Genomic DNA, 20942 nt, shown 5'->3' on the forward strand with positions numbered 1-20942 from the left:
AAGAGAACCTACTAGTCCAACATGCTAAATAGGTATGTGATCAATGTCACTTTTCAGGGAAGAAATCTGTTCTTCAGTGAAGTTGGCTACCAGATGCTCCTAAAACTGGTGATGATCCTTCTGAACAAGGAGAGGAAGTGGGAGGGCATTTGGCAGTTCTCAAGCAAAATAGATGGATTAGGGATATAAAATTTTGCAACATGTTAAAGGAAATCAAAACAAAACCTTGGTTTTGGTCTCTGAGCTGAGACGTAAGAGTGCTAATACATTGAGAACACAGAAGCCATTTTTCAAATTTGCACCTTCATCTGCTTGTTACTTTGGTTTAACCACCAGATTATCTTCTTTATGCATTACCATTTTTATTGTTTATGGTGCTGTCTGAATCATGACTTTGTTCTAATGGAAGAGTATACATGTGTAATATAACATAACTTGGTGAAGAAATCAAATCAGTGGTACAATTCAAAGGTTGTATCCAACACAGTATACTGGGGAGATCTATGAAACCTAATTTGCAAGCACACAGGTTTGAATGTACCATGATTAGAAGCTTGCCATGCAAGGCTCTTCTCAGGATCTGTCCGACTGCTGGCTGCTCACAGTGTCTGACTCTATCATTAGAAACTAATTTCTGTGGGTACCTGACTACCTACATTCAATTCTTAGCTCCTCTGCTCACAAACTTGTCTACTTAGGACCTTGGACAAATTTCTTAACTACTCTATGCCTCAAATTTTCTCATCTATAAAATGGGAAAAAAATAATAGTACCACAATCACAGTGTTGTTACGAGGACTAAATATATTAATATTTGTAAAGGACTTGAGAAGGTGCCTGGCACTTAGTAAACACTTAATAGTTATTTACTTTTATTGTTATCCCTGAGTCCCACTTAAATACAGATGTTCCTGAGAATAATGTCAGCTCTTGTAATAATGAGCTGTTAGCACTCGTGTTTCTCTTGTATGTTCTTCAGGTCATTTGTTCCTTGAGACACTGCTGAAAATGGTTCTGTAGGTAAATAAGGTTGGGGGGTGCTACCTCCTATTTCTCATTCTGAGAGATTCCCAGAACATATTAACATTCGAAAGTTTAGATAGGTCGTATCTATAGCAAAGGATCATCTTTAATTTGATTCAATCTAGTAGTTCCCAAATTTATTTTATTATGAGACCCCTTTGTTCGTGAAATTCATATTCTGTAAAACATGTTGGGAAACACTGATTTATGGCAATTTCTATAGACTCTCTGAGCCAGGTGGCTGAGAACAAGCTTCTAGATGTCAGCATGGCTCTGACTGGAATGGAACCAAACTGCATATTTCTAGAAAGAAGAACCAGGAAAAGAGACCAGAGATAAATTTCTTGAAATTCACAATCTTGTCATAGAACCCTGGACAGGTAGTTTTGTGAATGCTTACCTGTGACACAGCACATGTGGCTCAGATAGTGGAAACCCAGGGCCTTATTCTTAAAATTGAAAGACCTCAGTCCATCATGTAGTTCCTTATATCAGGGCACAGCCATCAGACTTAGATTATTCCTTGTGTTCTTGATTAAAGTTGCCTTCCCTCTACTGAGTTATCATTTGTTCAAAATAGTTTTCTTCTGCACTCCTGCTTCTTCACCCCAATCAAGCTGCTTTTCACTGCTGCTATAGAGACATAATCATTTCAGAAGTGTTCTGGGACCGCATGTATAACAGGCACTTCTGTATACCTCCAGAAAAGGAGTTATTAATAACTGAAGCTTCACACATGAATCAGAGATGTCCAGCGGGGGTAAGTTTTAACTCATGATTACTGCCTCTAGTATGGGGCATCTCACAACTCTTCTTCCTTAAAGAGATACCCCTTACTAATATTCATTCTGACTTCTCCTTTTGAGGCTTGAATCTGAGGCCTGTGACCCCCACCCCCACCCCCACCCCTTTCTAAAACTAGACACCCTCTTTGGGATTTTGATACCTTCCCTTCTTAAAGCTACCTTTACTGTAGCTATTGAATTTATTCCTCCTTATATGATCCAGGAACCACACAATATTTATATTTTTTAATGGGCTTCCCTGTTCTTGGTGGACTCCTTTATCCATTCAGATCAGCCCTGGACATGGCTGTGAGAATGAGCTTTCTAAGGGACAATTTTGATTACATTCTATTTCTGCCCAAATATTGCTCAAAACGTCTGTGGTTTATGCATTGGGTCCAAACTTTATTCTTGCATTCAAGGCTCTCATCTGCCTTCTTAGACCTGTCTTCTCTCCCTTGCTGTTTCCTATCTCAGAATCAAGCTACATTGGGCTCTCTCTGTTCTAAGATGTTCCCCTGTAAGTCTTGCTTCCTGTACAGCATGCCATGATGTGTGCTTTTTTCTGGAATGGATTGTCCAATTACACAAGTCCTAACCACCCTTTGAAACACAATGAAAATGTTACTGTGTCACGGTCTTCTTCCCTGATCTTTGAGATATAATCTTTCACATTCCCTGTCCTTGGTAGCATCTGTCCCTACCTCTGTTATAGCACAGCCTGTGCCAAAGTTGTGTGTATGCATGCTTCTAAAGAGCAGAGGCTGTCTTTATATTGCCGTGTCCTCCGAGCAACCTGGAAGAGTGTGTTGTTTACAGCACTTCAAAAAGTATGTGTTGAATGAATGAAAACCATTACATAATACACGAGTCTAAAATCTATCATTATGAATCCAAGTTTATGTTATTGCCTTTGGTGTAATTCCTCTCTTTGGGGGGCAGAGGGGAGATAAAATCTTTACCTAGATTGATTTTTCGTAGATCATACTGTAAATGTATAACGGGGGGTTTTATTTAAAGAAATTCTGTGGTTAATGGTTTTGTAAAGCATTTTGGGAGGGACGGGGATCATAGAATATAACATTTCCATACTGGCTTGGTTCAATCATGGAACATTGCTGAAGAGATGTCTTTACTCTCCATTGAGTTCACACATCCAGGAGGCTCCCCGGTATAGAACCACTTAGCACTCACTTGTGAGCAGGGAGGGGTAGCAGCAGCTAGGCACAGCTCGAAAGCATGTCTAGGATGTGCTGAAATTATGCTGTGGGAAGTTATACTTTTTTTGCCCACTGTTACCCCAGCCCCCAAGACCCTTCTGTCTTCTCAGGATTTCTAATTCCACTCTAAAAGGGCCCATGTGGTCCAGGGAAGATTTAGTGTATGTGGACTCCAGAGAGGCAGGTACCAGGGCAAAGATTCTACAATGAGGAGATGGACACTAAGATAAATGGGGAAGGAATTGGGATTCTGGGGAAAATGTGGGCTGAAAGACAGGACCCACAGTTTCCAGTCACACCCCTAACTAGCTATATGACCTGCTCTTTTCACTTTTCTGGCTCTTTCTTTCCTCATGTCTAAAATCATGGCATGAGATTAAGAAGACTTCTAGGTTCCTTTTTGACTCTAGCTTCTGGGATTACAAATTTCATGGTGTAAATAATAAATGCTTGGAATGGGATTGGGGTGGGAGCTGAAGCATACAAAAAGAACCTGAATTGATTTCTAAGTGCGGTAGTTCCCAGGGAATATTTGTCATTCTTGTCATTTAGATAAATATAATCTCCTCAGAAGGCCTTCCTTGGTGACTCAAACTAAAGTAGTCACCCAGTCACTCTACCAAAACAGTTAATTTTAATTTTCTTCAGTATACTTTTTTTTTTTAATTCAAGTTAGTTAACATACAGTGTAGTCTTGGCTTCAGGAGTAGAACCCAGAGATTCATCTCTTTCATATGACACCCAGTGCTCATACCAAAAGGTGCTTTCCTCAATACCCATCACCCATTTAACCCATCCTCCCACATACCTACCCTCCAGAAATCCTCAGTTTAGTCTCTGAATTTAAGGGTCTCTTATTCTTTGCCTCCCTCTGTTCTTTCATCTTATTTTTCCTTCCCTTCCCCTATGTTCATCTATTGTGTTTCTCAAATTCCACATATGAATGAAATCATATATCTGTCTTTTTATGACTGACTTAGTTCACTTAGCATAATAGACTCTAGTTTCATCCATGTTGTTGCAAATGGCAAGATTTCATTCTTTTTCACCATCAAGTAGTATTTCATTATATATGTGGGAGATATATATATATATATATATATATATATGTGTGTGTGTGTATATATATATGTATAAATATATGTATATATGTATATATGGATAAAGAAGATGTGATGTGTGTATATATATATGTATATATATATATATATATCTACATATCTCGATATCTCTCTATATATCTATATATCTATATCTATATCTATATCTATATCTATATCTATATCTATATCTATGTATAGATAGATATCTTTATCCATTTTACTCTGATGGTTTCCTTATTTGCCAAATTGTTCATCGCCTGTCTCTTCACACCAGGACAGACACTTCCTGGGAGCAATATCTTATTCACCTCTATAATTCTTAACACTTAAGAAAAGTGCTTGGCTCAGAGTGTCCATCAAAAGATAACTGTCAAATAATGAAAGATCTGTATGCTTAGGAGAGTTAGTATTGACCAGCCATTTAACTCTTATCTGAAAATCTCCCATATAGACAGAGTGGTTTACTGAACAGACCATGAGAGCAGGCACTTTTTCCACCTTTACATGCCAGCAAAGGTCTGGGTGGTGGTGGTGGGGCAGGAGACAGTCTTCAGCGAGGCCCAACCTCACTGTGGTGCTAGGCCTTACAGTTTTCAACAAGGAGTCCCAGGTTAATGAAGGCTCATTCAGAAGCTGGTGTGACCCATGTTATGGTGCTTCACAATATCCTCATGTTTTCAAAAGTAGTCTCAAAGTTACTATCTTAAAAATCTAGCTCCTTCCAAAAGACTTGAGGTCAAGGCAGTATAACCTGTGGGACTGAGCATGGTTTTGGAAATCAGAAAGAGCTGAGGTACATGCCTCACACTGCCATTATCAGCTGTGTAAACCAAGTGACAATATTACCTGAGTCCATTTCCCCTTTGTAAAATAGGGTTTTACTTAAGGCTGTTGTAAAGAGTAAAGGAGATTTTATAGTAAAACACCAGTTAATAGTGACTGAAACGTAGCCAGTACTCAACAAATATCAATTAGTGCCCCCCCCTTTTTAAGTAATCTTTGCACACAGTAAAAAGTCAAATGGTACAAAAGAGTACCCAGTAAAAACAAAGCCCTCTTATCTGTGACCCTCAGTTCCCCCAGACCCCTCCCCAGAGAAATCATTGTTTCCAATGTCTTCTGTATTTTCTCTGAAAATACTCCAGGCATATAAAAATTAAATATATTTTTTAAAAAGTAAATTATATATTTTAAAATATAAATTTATAAATATATAAATATAAAATTATATATATATTTTAAAAGTAAATTATATTTTTTAATAAGTAAAATCAATGTAATTATTAATATCTTTCAAACTTAAGTCTGCCATTTTATTGTTTTCTTTCTGTTTCTTCTCTTTGTTTCTGAATCTTCTTTCCCATTTTTCTGTGGGTTTTACAATTCTGCCTTTATCTAGACATAGTGCCATTGAGTATCACATTTTAAAGGCTTTTAATTGTTGTTCTAGGAATTACAATTTGTGTCCTTCTGCCAGCATCATCATTTTATCATTGTAAGTGGAATGTAAATATCTTAACACCCTTTTGTTCCTACCACTGACCTAGTCTGGGAGAATCACCACCTCATTACATTACTTCAGGTAGAGAAAGAGGAAAGGACTGTCCTCACAGGAAACTCAGAAAGGACTGTCACTTCCTTACCGAAGGGTTGGGATGAAAGTCAGAGCTCTGCCAATGGACTGACTCTCCTGCTGTAGCCCATATTGGGGTGGAGGAGGTTCATGGTTTTTTCATGGTGTTGACTGGAATAGACATGGGTAAAAGTCTTCTGCCATGTTAGGCTGCCAATTTCCCAGTCTTTGGTTAGAGAGAGAAGATTTGGGGGGTGGGACTCTTTTTTTTGTCTGTATCCATTGGCATTCATAAAACGTGGGTCTACACAGATCAGGATGTATATATGAGGCAATAAGACAGACAAACAAAAACCAAGGGAACTCACCTTCAGGTTGTCCCTTAAGCCTTCAAGGTCACTAGCCAGTCTGTTTCATTTTCTTATTCTTTTCATAGTTCTCTGTTGGCTAATTTTTGTATTTCAGCCTAAATTTTTGTTGAGATTGGCTGGAGGAATAAAATGGGATGCACTCCATTTTGTCTGAAACATTTGTTTATTATTCACACTATAATCTTAATCTTTAAATTTTTTTTTCAACTTTTTTTTTTTTATTTATTTTTGGGACAGAGAGAGACAGAGCATGAACGGGGGAGGGGCAGAGAGAGAGGGAGACACAGAATCGGAAACAGGCTCCAGGCTCCGAGCCATCGGCCCAGAGCCTGACGCGGGGCTCGAACTCACGGACCGCGAGATCGTGACCTGGCTGAAGTCGGACGCTTAACCGACTGCGCCATCCAGGCGCCCCAATCTTAATCTTTAAATGTTCCATATTTGCAAGAAAATCATCATGGAATTAAAATTGATAAACAGCTGATATTAGGTCAAATGAAGGTAAGATATGGACTATTCAAACATAGCATTTTCAAAAGAAATTCCTAGATAAGAAAATTTTTTTAATAAAAGTAAAAATAAAACTGCTTTTTTTAATGTTTATGTTATTTTTTGAGAAAGAGAGCACAAGTGGGGGAGGGTCAGAGAAAGGGGGGAACAGAGGATCTGAAGCAAGCTCTTCACTGAGAGCAGCAAGCTCAATGTAGGGGTGTAACTCAGGAACCATGAGATCATGACCTGAGCTGAAGATGGACACTCAACTGACTGAGCCACCTAGGTGCCACTTAAAACTGCTTTTTAAATAGCAATAATGACTCTCCAAGAGTGTGATTTGTAATAATGATGGAGCTTATCCATATCAGAGTATCAGTAGTTGGAGGTAAGTTGGGAGTATGGGATAATAGGAAAATAAAAGAAACAAACAGCAAAAATGACAATAAAAAAAAATAATAACTCGAGATTTTGCTGCACTTCTCCAGGAAGTATCCTCTCTCTTTTGAGAATCATTTATGAGACTGAAAATGAAATAAAAACTAAAATGGTTAATGTCTTCATCAAAATGTTTGATGACAGTATAGCCAGATGGTTGGTGAATTGCTAATTCAACTAAACTATATGGATATTAAAAAATACAACAAGTTTATTGAACTAAAATATAACCTTACAGGATGTAGAAAGGTTATATAAAATGAACTGTTGAGGTACCTATGTGATTATTGTAAGAGTTTTCCATTAAGGACTTGTTAAAAAGAAATTAAAAGAAAGAAAATAATAATTGTGTTCATTGTTTTAAAAAAGATACATATGCCCTTAAAATTAACCAAAAGCTTCCTACCTGTTAGTATTTTTCCTGTTCATGTAAGGAACTGAGATATAAAAAACATTAGGATCAGCACAAATTAAATCAGCTAATAAATAGTAGCCTATGTAGTTTGGCTTCAAAATTCAACCTATCAATTACTTACTGCACTGCCTCTCTGTGGTTAAATGTATGTGCCTGTAGTTGTACTGATGGGGGTGAAAAAGCAGTTTTAAGATTGCCAAGCAAAATCGTGTTGTTTTAGCCAGAGACCAACATCGATATAGATTTTATTATAAATACATATTTTTTTAATGTGTATTTCTTTTGAGAGACAGGACACACTCACATGAGCAGGGAAGGGGCAGAGGGAGAAGAAGAAAGAGGAAGAGAGAATCCCAAGCAGGCTCCTCACTATCAGCACAGAGCCTAATGCAGGACTTGATCTCATGACCTTGAGATCATGACGTGAGCTGAAATCAAGAATCAGATGCTCAACCAACTGAACCACCCAGCAACCCTTATTATAAATGCATACTTTATTTATTAGAAGTATTATATCACATGTAAATATTATAAGGTTATAAGATATTTCCAATCAATCAAACATTCACCATAGGCCATAGATAATCTACAATACTACATAACTGATAAGAAAAGATATCCATTAAGATAATTGAATTATATGAAAACATCAAGTACAAAAACCAAAATGATCAAAAAAATGTAAGAGCATCTAGTAAATGGTAGACTCACCACCTCAGATAGAAGTAAATCAGTAATTGCAAGGTGGAGAAAAACCTAAAATTACTCTAGATGTTTTTATGTGAACTAGAATACACTGTGATGTTATAGATCTATCCATGGATCTGTACAAAGCTTTAAAAGGTCTTTAGGATCATTAGAATATATAGTTACAAAAGAGTTATAAGATATTGTTGGGGAGCTGCTTGTTTCTTTGTGTTTATGACTATTTACAACATAATATTGGAATTGGAGCTCAAAAGAGAACTTTTCCCCTTAAGACATATGAAAAATTCCAAATTTTGTTTGGATTTGTTATACTGTTTACTTTAATATACATTAGTGGATTACGTATATAAAAAGTGATGGGCTGCCTGGTGGCTCAGTTGGTTAAGCGTCGGATTCTTGATTTTGTCTCAGGTCATGATCTCATGGTTCCTTGGATAGAGCCCCACATCAGGCTCTGTGCTGACAGTGCAAAGCCAGCTTGTGATTCTCTCTCCCTCTCTCTGTCCCTCCCCTGCACATTCTCTCTGTCTCTCTGTCTCTGTCTAAAAATAAATAAGCATTACAGAATAACAAATAAAAATTGATACAGGCTTGAAATTTGAGCAAATCAGAATAGAATTTAGAATGATTAATGCTAGGAATATTGACAAGAAATTTTAAAGGAAATCATTTGTATTTGGCAATTTAACACTAAGCATTTCTGGGAAATAACTCTTGTTACTTTAGTAACAAGTGAACTTTAGTTCACTTTACCAAAAGTTTCATTTAGTATAGTCTTTGTTACCTATACCTTATTTTAACCACGTATAAATATAATTAAGAGGTTGTTGATACTGTAATTTACCTAAAACATGCAATATTCCCAGGCAAAACATAATGATTATGTTACTGAGAACTTTTCTCATCAATCTTCCCTTCATCTACTGAGTTACTTTTAATTGATATTATTATCTCATTTTAAAAAGGATCTGATAGTGTGTATAATAGTAAGTTTTTAAAACTACAGAATTAACAGCAACTCCTTTGAGATGATCAAGGCTTGAGAAAGGATAAGTGAGCTTGTGAGTTTCCCTCTCTTCGGTGGTTTGGGCAATCCTATTAGAATTACCAATTGGGTAGACTGGTCTGGTTGATATCCCGGATGGAAATTATTGGAAAAGATTCAGGATCCCTGCAACTAAGTGCCTAAATATAGCAAAAAGCAAAGCTAGAGAAGCTGAACTTATGACATTTTCCTCACAAAGAATCATATAAATGTCTGTATGTTATTTTGTACATGGGTAAATCGGCTGGGTTCAAAAACTTAAAGTCATGATATGTTTTGTGTGATTTTGATAAAAACAGATATAAGGGAAGCACAGCTTCCCATGTTAGGTTTTGGTTAATTTTTTATATGGCAAAAATCAGATAAATCCATAAAGTTAAAACACACATACGTTTGTATCCACTCTGAAAAGAAACATTACCAATTTTAAAACTGAGTAGCATGTCTTTGCTTCTTCTTGGTGAATATATATTTCTTCAAATAACTATAAAGAAAGAGCTAAGAAAAATATTTATACAGTTGATAAAATTTTGGAAACTACTTCTCTAAGATAATGACTAGATTTTTGTAGCTAAATTTCAAACAGTGACCTTGTTGAAGAAAATTGTCTTTTATTACCATTATCATAATTGCACAGCAGTAATATTTTGTAAATTTTCATTACTGTGATAAAAAAGCCTCTTTATAATTATGGATGACTTACTTTTTATTATTTGAATAATATTAAGCCTTAACACTATTTCAAATTCTTTATGTACTGATACAGAATATTCCAAAATATTGCTACAGCTTCTTCATAGTTTTATTAGCTATTAAAATGTTTGAGAGTTAATTACATATGAGCTGTAAAAAGTGAAAATTCTTACATTAAGGGGAGGGTATATTTCATATTATTAAGAAGCATCTCAAATCTTTTTTCTGGAAAGAGTTGGTTTCATGCACTTAAAGCCGTGTACTTTTTCTTTACTTGTATAAGTGCATCCTTCTACAAAAGTGGTGGTAGCACTTTATATATTAACCAGTTTTCACCAGAAATCTGTTGAAGTATGGGATAAAATATTGCCTACTAAGAAATTTATGTTAGAGAATATTCTAGATGGTTGTTCCAAAAATATTTAACTGAATGTAGCCCTTTTTCACAAACTATATACATGTTTATAATGACATACTTGTACTCTATACATACATGATGCTATGAACAGAATTTCTGACCAACATTTTTAGGGGATAAAACCATACTGTATCATGTGTATGTTACTATACCTTAACAGTTTATACTTTGGAAAAAGAAAATTTTTAAAAATGTTTATCTTTTTCTTCTTTGGTATTTTCTCTTCTTTTCAATTTACCATTTTTTTCTCTCTCTCGTATAATCACATCCGTTCCGTTATTGTACCATAACAGAAAAACCGTAGATACCATAGGCCGATTTAATTTAATTTTAAACTTTAAAAAGTCAATTGACATCCTACTGGCCAAAATTTATATGATTAAAACAATGATAAGATTATCTACTCTTGTACACATAGTAGAGGTGGGCTGAGAGTTACCACTTTACCAGATAAAGTCAAGATATTTGTACATTCATTCAGGAATTTAATGAAGGCCCTAATTGAAGAGTATATAAGAGCAGACTTTTCATTAGAAAGAATGTTTAGGAGTATTTTCTTTATTAAGATATAATTGATATATAACATTGTGTCTGTTTTAGGTGTATAACATAATCACTATATATATATATACATATATATATATATACATATAGTCATAAGTATGTGTATATATGGTTATTACAATATGTTTAACAGTCATTACTACATATAGTTACAATTTTTTTCTTGTGATGAGAAATTTTAAGATGTTTTCTTTGCAACTTTCAAATATATAATACAGTATTGTTCACTATAGTCACCAAGCTGTACATCCCTAGGATGTATTATCTTATAACTGGGAATTTGTATCATTTGCCACCTTCACCCATTTTGCCCATTCCCCCAACCCCTGTGTCTGACAACCACCAGTTTTTTCTCTGTATCTATGATATTGTTTGGGTTTTTTTAGATTCCATATATGTGAGATCATACAGTATTTGTCTTCTCTGACTTATTTCACTTACCATAATGTTTTCAGGCCCATCCATGTTGTTGCAAATGTCAGGATTTTCTTCTTTTTTATGGCTGCATAATATTTGACTTATGCATTTTTTTTCCTCCAGTGTGGGGATTATGTGCGCTTGACAATTTAACACTCAGATTTTCTGGGAAATGATTCTGGTTACTATAAACTTTAGTTCACTTTAGCAGAAGCTTGGTCTAGTAACTAGCATTTTCTTTATGCCTTTATACATCTATGGACACATAGGTCGTTTCAATGTCTTGGATTTCATAAACAATGCTATATGTTTAGACCTATTAAAACTAAATATAACCACCCTCTATACTACCCTGGCAGACATGTTCATTTCCAGAGTCAGATTGTAGGACCTTTTTCTCTTGCCAAAGGATGGGATAATTTTGAGGACAAAGGGAAACATGAATTCAAAGCAAATTTCCCTTTCCCTAAATAGAATACCTAGCCATTCCATCATGCTAGCTAGAATTTGGGGAGAGCTAGAAAAAGTGCTTCCTGGATATCAATGGGTTATCATCCCATTTAAATGCCTATAGGAGGAACTATGAATGGCAACCACTATTAACATAATGAGACTATATTTGAGGATTAACTTGTACCTTCTCTTAAGACAGGTAGTGAAGTCGATACCTTTTTGATAGTATTTATTTGTGGGTTTTGATTTGGTTTTTGGCCTTTTTTGGTCTCTTTAAATATCCCATGTTGGCAGATTGAGGTGGAATAGATTTAGTGTCAGGACTTTTAACAGCAAAGTATAGTTTCTGAAGGATGGGTGCTCTCAAAAAAGGACGTGCGTGGGCACACACACACATGTTCACACTCTGTAGTAAAGATAGTAAAAGAAGGATGACTGAGGCAAAATCATCTCAATTTGAATTACTGACTGACCATGATAAATATTGAAAATGAAATTCCATACTTGATGCTCAACTGAGTATCACACTGAAGCAGAGAAGATGAGAGTTGGTCTGACCTTTATAAATTTTTTTAATTTATATTTCACAGGTATTTTTTTCCTTCTTAGTAACTTATATCTGCAGGTCCTGCATGAGAGTTAAAATGAAGTCTTCCATTCTCCTCTACCTGTACTTTCTGTTCTCTGCTGCTGCCTCTTTCTAAGAGGAGCCTCACAGGCATGTGATCAGTTTCTATACACATATTACCTCCTTTACCAACAGATCCAGCTATGCCCTTCCTCTGACTGGAGAAGGGGGTAGAAAACATGTAGATGTCTGCCCTTGGGAGAATAGACCCAGGTAAAAAGCCCATGTATACTCTGGACTAGAATTGGGTGACTGGCCATCACATTAGGAAATTTCAAGATTTCATGCATCTGGAACATGATATATAAGGGGGGGGCAGCTATGGTTGGGAAAATGATCTTGACCCCAAAGATTTATCATCTCCTGAAGAAGGATGTTGCCAGAGACAGGTGAGAATATGGTACTCTTTTAGAGAAAACCCAGTTATTGGGTTTAAGGGAAATACTACTCATGCAGCCAGAAAATAAATAAAAACTAACACAGGTGCACATGTGCAAATGTCTGAGTATGTGTATGTATGTATATGTGTATCAAGTAGTGATAATCCCTTTAAAGGGAAAATTAGTAGTTTAAAAGGCATAGGTAATTCATAATTTTTCACATAAAACCTCCCTAAAAACAGATTTTAAGACAAGAATTCTCTGCAAATGATTTATTAATTAAATGCACTGAGGAGAAAATGGTAAAGAAGTAGAAGAAGAATGCTAGCCCAGCAAGACTATGATTTTAGGTGAAATCCTACACTTTACCTCGCTGTATAGGGAACTCTGGGGCATAAATCCCATCATAGGTTTTGTCATGCCTTGAAGCAAGGGAGCTGGGATGCCATGTCCCTTCACCAGTTAGTCATGGCCCAGGCACTTCCAGCTCTTCATGTAAAGCTGCTATAGTAGCCCCAGCGTTATCTCTTGTAAACTCCACAAAATCTGGAGGATAAGCCTGGGAAGGGATGCTAGGGATCTGGAAGGAGGAGTGTGGGATAAATCCTCTACAGAAGTGAAATCAGGATGCAGTTGATATATAAGGCCATGGTAAAGAGATCAGAGCTCAGGGGCAGATGAGATTTCATTGATGATGATGATCATCATCACTATTAGTATCATCATCAGACTTAGTGGGAACAAATTGAGGGGAATTTTGAAGATGAGGATGAAATATTAGATATGAAATTTTGAGAAGTAAAGCTTAAGATGCGGCTGTGATGGCTGTGGCGATAGATATCATTACAAGTAATTACTAGGAAGAAAAGAGAATGGCTATTTGTCATGTCATCCAGGTTTGTGACTAGAGGAGTACCGAGGAGGCTCACACTGAGACACAGGCAGCATTGTCTTCACTGTATGAGAGGTAGTGATGAGACTTTCAGTACCTTGTAGTAGAACTAATGGTTGAAATTTGCCAAAGCAGATAGAAAATGCCTTAAAGGATCAATATTTAGCATATTGTATTTATATTTTCAGAGAGAAAGTATAGGAAGGAAAGATTTGGGATGTTGGCCAAACTGTCCTATGTGCCTTCCTTCCTGAGTTCAATATTTCTTTATCTCTGTGTACCATCTTCCAATAATCTCATCTTTCATGTAGCCCTTCATCCATTGTTTTTATCCATTCCTGCATAAAATTATTACATTGGAAATAAACCTCTCTTCCTGAACTGATTTGTTGACATTTCACTAATTATTTGCAAAATAATTCTAAAACAACATTGTCTACAGTTACCTTGAAAGGTTATGCCAACTTATCAACAAAGAAAAAAGATAAAATTTCTTTATCTTATGAAGACACATTTCATTTTTAAGAACTGTTTACCATTATTACAAGGTAATTTATTTATTTTGAAAAGTCAAAGTACTTAACAGATATGTAGAAATAATAGGGTCTTTGACTCTAAAGAGTTTGCACTTTAAGGGATTCATGTTTTAAGCCTTTTTCGTTGTGAGACTTTAGTTGTATTTGGTGGAACATTTTTTTTTATGTTTTTACTTTTTCCATTCTTGAGATTTCTCATGTATATCTTTATGTTGTAGGGAGATATAATCACTGGTATGCTGTTTCTTATCATTGACAGAGAAAATAATCCTGCTTCACAAACTTACGGGTTATGATATGATTTGATCTTAAAGTATGAGAACATTATTTCCTATCACTACTTTACTTTTTAGCTATATGCATTCAAAAAGGAAAAGAAAGAAATTATAACACACACACACACACACACACACAGGTTTCAGTTTTAAGATGGGCCAGAAGATTATCAGTGCTTTGATGACATTTAAAAGTGTCTTAACAAGGTAAAAAACAATCGGATAATGTCCTCTGAGCTAATCAAGTTGGGGCTGATAAAGTAAACTAATGCACAGTGGCGAAAGTAAAATGACACTTATTTAAAAATAGAGACTTTCACATTTTAGTATTAAAACCAATGCTTGTTAATTATTACTGCTTAACTCGCATATCACTAATTTTTAAGGTAAACTAAACTAGAGCAAACTTTTATCCTCATTCTAATCATGAATCTTGGAATCTTCATGATGAATCTGTTGAAAGTCAAACAGTGGTAGGAATTTTCTCAGCGCGGTTCATGTAATTCTACCCCTCAATTGTTTAAAGTTTATTTATTTATTTTGAGAGAGAAAGAGACAGTACACACATGAGTGCATACAAAAGTGGGGAAGGGGCAGAGAGATAGGAAGAAAGAATCCCAAGCAGGCTCCACGCTATCAGCACAGAGCCCTATGTGGGGCTCAATCTCAGGAACTGTGAGATCATGACCTAAACCGAAATCAAGAGTTGGTTGCTTAACTGACTGAGCGACCCAGGTACCCCTATTCTCCAATTTTGTATGTAAAATAAGTTACTGCTGCTGTTGTTTTTTTAATATCTACACACACTTAGAAGATAGCTGTGTAGAAGCCGAAGGTGGCAACATATGCTAAGATCCAACTTGAGGCGTAATGAGATCTCAATTCTTACCTGGATAATGAAATATAAAACCATAGGCACTATGTCTCTGACCAAATAGGGATTAACTTAATATTGCATTAACTGACAATTTGTAGGCAAAATCTGTTTAGTTCTTTATTCAATAAATCTGTCAAAGCAAAATATAATATATAGCAGACTTTTGTATTATTATTGCAACTTAAATAGGAAAAGACTTTTAATGAGGGAAAGACTTTTTCCTTAATTTAGATATTATGGAAAAAATGAAGACTAACAAATTTGACAATTGGAAATAAAATACAACCAATAACATATAATAGGCAATGGTGTCTATTGATAGCATCACTATCCTATATGAATATCCCATACAAACCCATAAGAAAAATACCAATAACACATTAGAGTCAACCAGTAAACAAGCAGGAAAAATGTATAATCTCAATATTAAGATAGCATATGCAAATTAAATCATTAGTGAAGAGCCATATTTTATAATTTATAGATATTATATTTCTCTGTATTATATGAAATATTGATATATTGCCAGCCAAAGATAATTGTAAAACCATTAAAATACAGTTCAAAATATATATTAAAAATTCCAAAATGTTGATGTGCTTTGTTCCAAAAGCATTTTTCTCTGGGCACATGCTGTATGGCTAGATTCTCTCTAATAGACTATGAACAAAATATGTACATATTCCACATCACTTGCCTAAAAATAAATTATTTATTATTGTTTCTTTTCTTTTCCCCTCTGTGGGAGTGAGGAGCTATGCTGGTCATGCAACTATGGTGTGTGGATGATCTTGTGGATATAAAGAAATCAGACGTGGGAGGCATCTAGGTGGCTCAGTCGGTTAAGTGTCTGACTCTTGGCTTCGGCTCAGGATGTGATTCGATTCACATTTCGTGAGTTCTAGCCCCACATCAGGCTCTGAGCTGTTTTACCTATTCTGGGATTCTCTCTCTCCCTTGTTCTTTGTCCCTCTCTTGCTCGCTCACTCTCTCTCTCTCTCTCTCAAAATAAACTTTTAACAAATAAAAAAAAAAGAAATTTGGGTGTTATTTTCTTTGTTGGGCCTTCTGTTTCAGATGTCCTTAAGGTTACCATAGTAAACCAGAAAAGATAAAGATAGGTGAAGAGAAGATAAAGACAGGTAAACATAGAAATTATGAACCAAAATAGAGTCAGAAAGGTTAAGAAAATGAGTAAGCAAAATGTGAAATTAGGCTCCCAAGGAAAAATAAGTGTTTAAAAGAAAAAATAGTTTCAAGTAAACTACATGACTAGACCACCTAAACCTCAAACCCACATTACCAATGTTTACAAAACTTGCGAGTTCAAAAGGACAAATATCAGGGTGCCTGGGTGGCTCAGTTGTTTAACCATCTGACTTACGGTCAGATTAAGCATTACAATTCACAGTTTGTGAGATCGAGCCCTGTGTGAGGCTCTGGGCTGACAGCATGGAGCCTGCTTGGGATTCTTTCTCTCTCCCTCTCTCTCTGGTCCTCTCCCCACTCAATCTCCCTCTCCCCACCCCAAATAAATAAAGAAACATTTTTTCTGAAAAGATAAATGTTAAAGTCACCCATTTCAGATATGACTATGAGGGAAATGCCACAGTGAAAAATCAACAGGTGGGGAAAGATTGGGACATAGACAAAAAGAACAAGAAAGTTGTATCCAAAGAGAAGAACCAGAAGTGTTGAAAAGATATAACCAAGGAACTTACTTCATTGTTTGGTCAGGGATTTCATTGGCTCCTACTATTGTTTCCTGTTCTTCCTTTTTTTTTTTTAATTTTTTTTTAACATTTATTTATTTTTGAGACAGAGAGAGAGCATGAACAGGGGAGGGTCAGAGAAAAAGGGAGACACAGAATCTGAAACAGGCTCCAGGCTCTGAGCTGTCAGCACAGAGCCCGACGCGGGGCTCGAACTCACATACTGTGAGGTCATGACCTGAGCCGAAGTCGGACGCTTAACCGACTGAGCCATCCAGGTGCCCCCTGTTCTTCCTTTTAATAAATGGAAATTATTGTTGCAGTTGTCTTTTTCTTACCCATCGTTTTACCTACTGTGTGTGTATGATGAGCAGATGTCTTGTCTTTTCATTAAATGATAACTCATGGGGACTCAGTCTGTAGTTTATGGAGAGACTGGATTTATTTGTCAGTCAGAGACACTGAAGTCTAAGCTGTATGAACCTAATGGATGAAACAATGGGTTCTTGCCATTAGAGAGTGTGTGAGTGTGTTCTATGTAAGAGAAGAAGAGTGTGCACAGATAATTTGATAAAAGAGTTGCCAACTATGGCAGAGAACTAATTAGTGACCCTCAAAATTAGTTTATTCCTTCATCCATGATGATAGCTATAGTTTGTTCCATGACAGGAAAGCTACAGAGATTACCCAGTCTCCTACACAACTAAATGTAGCCCTGTTAATAAAGATCTTACAAATAGAATGTCAACAGAAAGGTGGGGTTACTTGTTTAAAATTTTTTGTAACACTTATTTATTTCTGAGAGACAAAGAGAGACAAAGCATGAGGCCTGGAGGGGTAGAGAAAGAGGGAGACACAGAATCCAAAATAGGCTTCAGGGTCTGAGCAATCAGCACAGAGTCTGATATAGGGCTTGAACTCAGGAACCACAAGATCATGACCTGAGCCAAAGTCAGACACTTAGCTGACTGAGCCACCCAGGCACCCCTAGGGGTACTTGTTTAGATGGGAATTTTATGTCATTCACTTGCTTTCCTCCACCCCCAATTCTTTATTTATGGAATGGAGCCAACTCCAATCATGCAGATAAATACAAAAACATATGGGATGGCTGAACAATAAGATAAGAAGAATTTGGGTTGGCAGATGGCTATGTGGAGTAGAACTCTTTAACTTCCCTGTAATACCTACACACCTTCTGAACTATTGCATGAGAGTGTTCTATTTTGCGTTAGTTGCTGTAAGGCAGATTTCTTCATTAAATCAACTTTACACATACACTAAATTATTGTGATGTCATTAAATAATGGAGAATGCTTGAGTAAGATAAGCTGTATGTCCAAGTTGTAACAGTAGATATTAAAATGATAGCTATCAAAATTAATAACATGCTAAATGTAGGCTATGAATATAATTATAAAATTACATACCACTGAATATATCATACAAATGAATATATAAAAGGCTATATGGTTATAAGATAAATGCTATAAAATATATATACAAGTTATAATATAATATAGAACTACGTTATAGGGTTGACATAAGTGGGGTTTTTTTCAGCTTATTTTACTTTTCAAATGGAAGAAATAATATCTGTTTGCTGTTTGAGTCCTTTATTGTATTGAACGCATCTGCCTTTTGTATTCACACCCTGTTTTACCATCTAGTCACCTTGGTCATCCTAGGCTATTGTAACCCTTTAAGGTTACATAGAAAAACTTGATAATTTATGGGGTGTGTGTGTGTGTGTGTGTGTGTGTGTGTGTGTATGTGTGATACCTTCTTATTAAAAATCAGGTATCATTGTTTCTTTTGGTCTTTACTTCTCCCAACTAAGTCAAAGTTGGTTTTATTTTTTAAAATTGTTTTAAATGTGTATTTATTTTTTGAGAGTCAGAGAGATAGAGCACAAGCAGGGGAGGGGGAGAGAGAGAGGGGGAGACATAGAAGCTGAAGCAGGCTCTAGGCTTGGAGCTGTCAGCACAGAGCCCAGCATAGGGCTCGAACTCATGAACCATGAGACCATGACCTGAGCCAAAGTCGGATGCTCAACTGACTGAGCCACCCAGGTGCCCCAAAGTTGCTTTTATTTTTGTTTAAATACTAGCCAAGTGATCAAAACCTGAAGTTTCTTTCAGATAAAAGCATTATAAAATTTACAAAGGGTTTGAACTAGTCCTGTACATCTAGAATTATGAGGAGGAAAAGCATAGAACTTTCAAAAGCTTAAATCCTTTTAAAGGTAATGGATCTAAGGTGTTACTTTAAGTTGTTATGTTATATCATGTACCCATAGAAGACTTCAAACAATTATGGTTAATAAAATATATTCTTCATTACTTTATTACACAAAAGACATTTAATTATGTTACATAATGATCAGATCCCAGTTTGAGAGGAACATAGTCTACATAAAGCTTATAAAATTTGAGACAATTTTCCTAGAATGATAATTATGGAGGAAAAATACATCAGTTGATAGGCTAAGGTCTATATTTCCACAACCTATATTTCTAAAACTTGTGCTGGGAGGAAATATGTTTTCAAATTTACTTGTTCTAGGCTTAATTTTTTGGAAGCAATAGAAAATTCATATTATATTTTATTTTTAATATTTCCTATGATAAACTACATTTTATATAATAATTAGCTAACTTACTTCCTTGGTTTCTAAGTTGTCTTCATGTCCTAGATGAGACCTGTGTCTTCATGGACATTAGAGAGAGAATATTTCTTTCACTCTGTATTTTGTAATTGATGAAGAACAATTTTTCTCAGTTCGCTTCTTGAGCTGCCACCCAAAAGTCTCCACAAAAGATGATTTTTAAAAACCCTAAATTTAGCATCTCCATTGGAATTACACCCATCTGTAATTATATCAAAACCTCAGCATGTGGACTCTACAGTCATATACAAACCAATCCTGTATCTGCCTGTCGCTTAACTCCCAAGTAGAGAAATTAGTAACCACCATTCCTAGGTAGTCTATCCATGGGATAGTCAAAATATTACTCCATTCTCACTGCTCACCTCCAAATTCAATTCTCAGTGTCTCTGTATAATAGAATTAATGTCTGAAGTTGGATTGAGGGAAATATCTAAAATCCATTATAATGACCATGAATCATGGTCACTAAGCTGAGAGACGAAGATGGTCTTATAACAGTCTAGTAAGTGAAACACAAGAATTGTCAAGCTTAAAAAATTTAATTCCACATAGACATGAAATTCAACAGACAGAAATAGATTGGAAGCCTACTAAGCTTGTGCGGGGATTATCTTTTGAAAGAAAACTCTTAGTTTGGTCTCTCAATGTTTTTAAACAATTTCTGGGACCCTATAAGTGCGCAAGAAGGAAATGGCCTTTGAAATGTTTGGAATCCCCAATAATGGCTTATTTTCCAATGCTAACTTATTATGTGGTTATGAAGAATTTTGAAAAAGGAAGAGACGCCAAAAGTCCAGCGAGAAAGACAGACCAGAGATTTTTTCACCCTGAGAGAAGAACCAGGGCCCTGCACATCGACAAACAAACACAGGATCAAGGAACAGCATCATCAGGAAAGATACCCTTCGCTGTTCTATCTCTGCATATTTCATTAGCTCTTGACCTGTGAAGGCTGTTTGCTTTCCATTCTTTCATCTCTGAATGGAAAATATTTTGTTTCACTAACTTCTTATCCTTACTTGTACATTGCGTATTGACATTTTGTAGCAGACAGCTTCTCTAGAATGTGATGGACAGGACTAACTACCTTGGACATACTCAGTTTTAGGTGGAGTTACTTGATAAAATTGTTGGTTGATTTGCTTCAGTAAGGCATTCTGTATGTGGAAGAAAATGTATGCATGTAAGCCAAGGTACAGTCTGCATTTGAGAATTCAAGCAGCCCTTTGTAATAGGATTCCCAATTTTATAAC

The sequence above is a fragment of the Panthera uncia genome, chromosome B1, assembly GCF_023721935.1.
Source record: "Panthera uncia isolate 11264 chromosome B1, Puncia_PCG_1.0, whole genome shotgun sequence".
In the NCBI taxonomy this organism is placed as follows: Eukaryota; Metazoa; Chordata; class Mammalia; order Carnivora; family Felidae; genus Panthera; species Panthera uncia.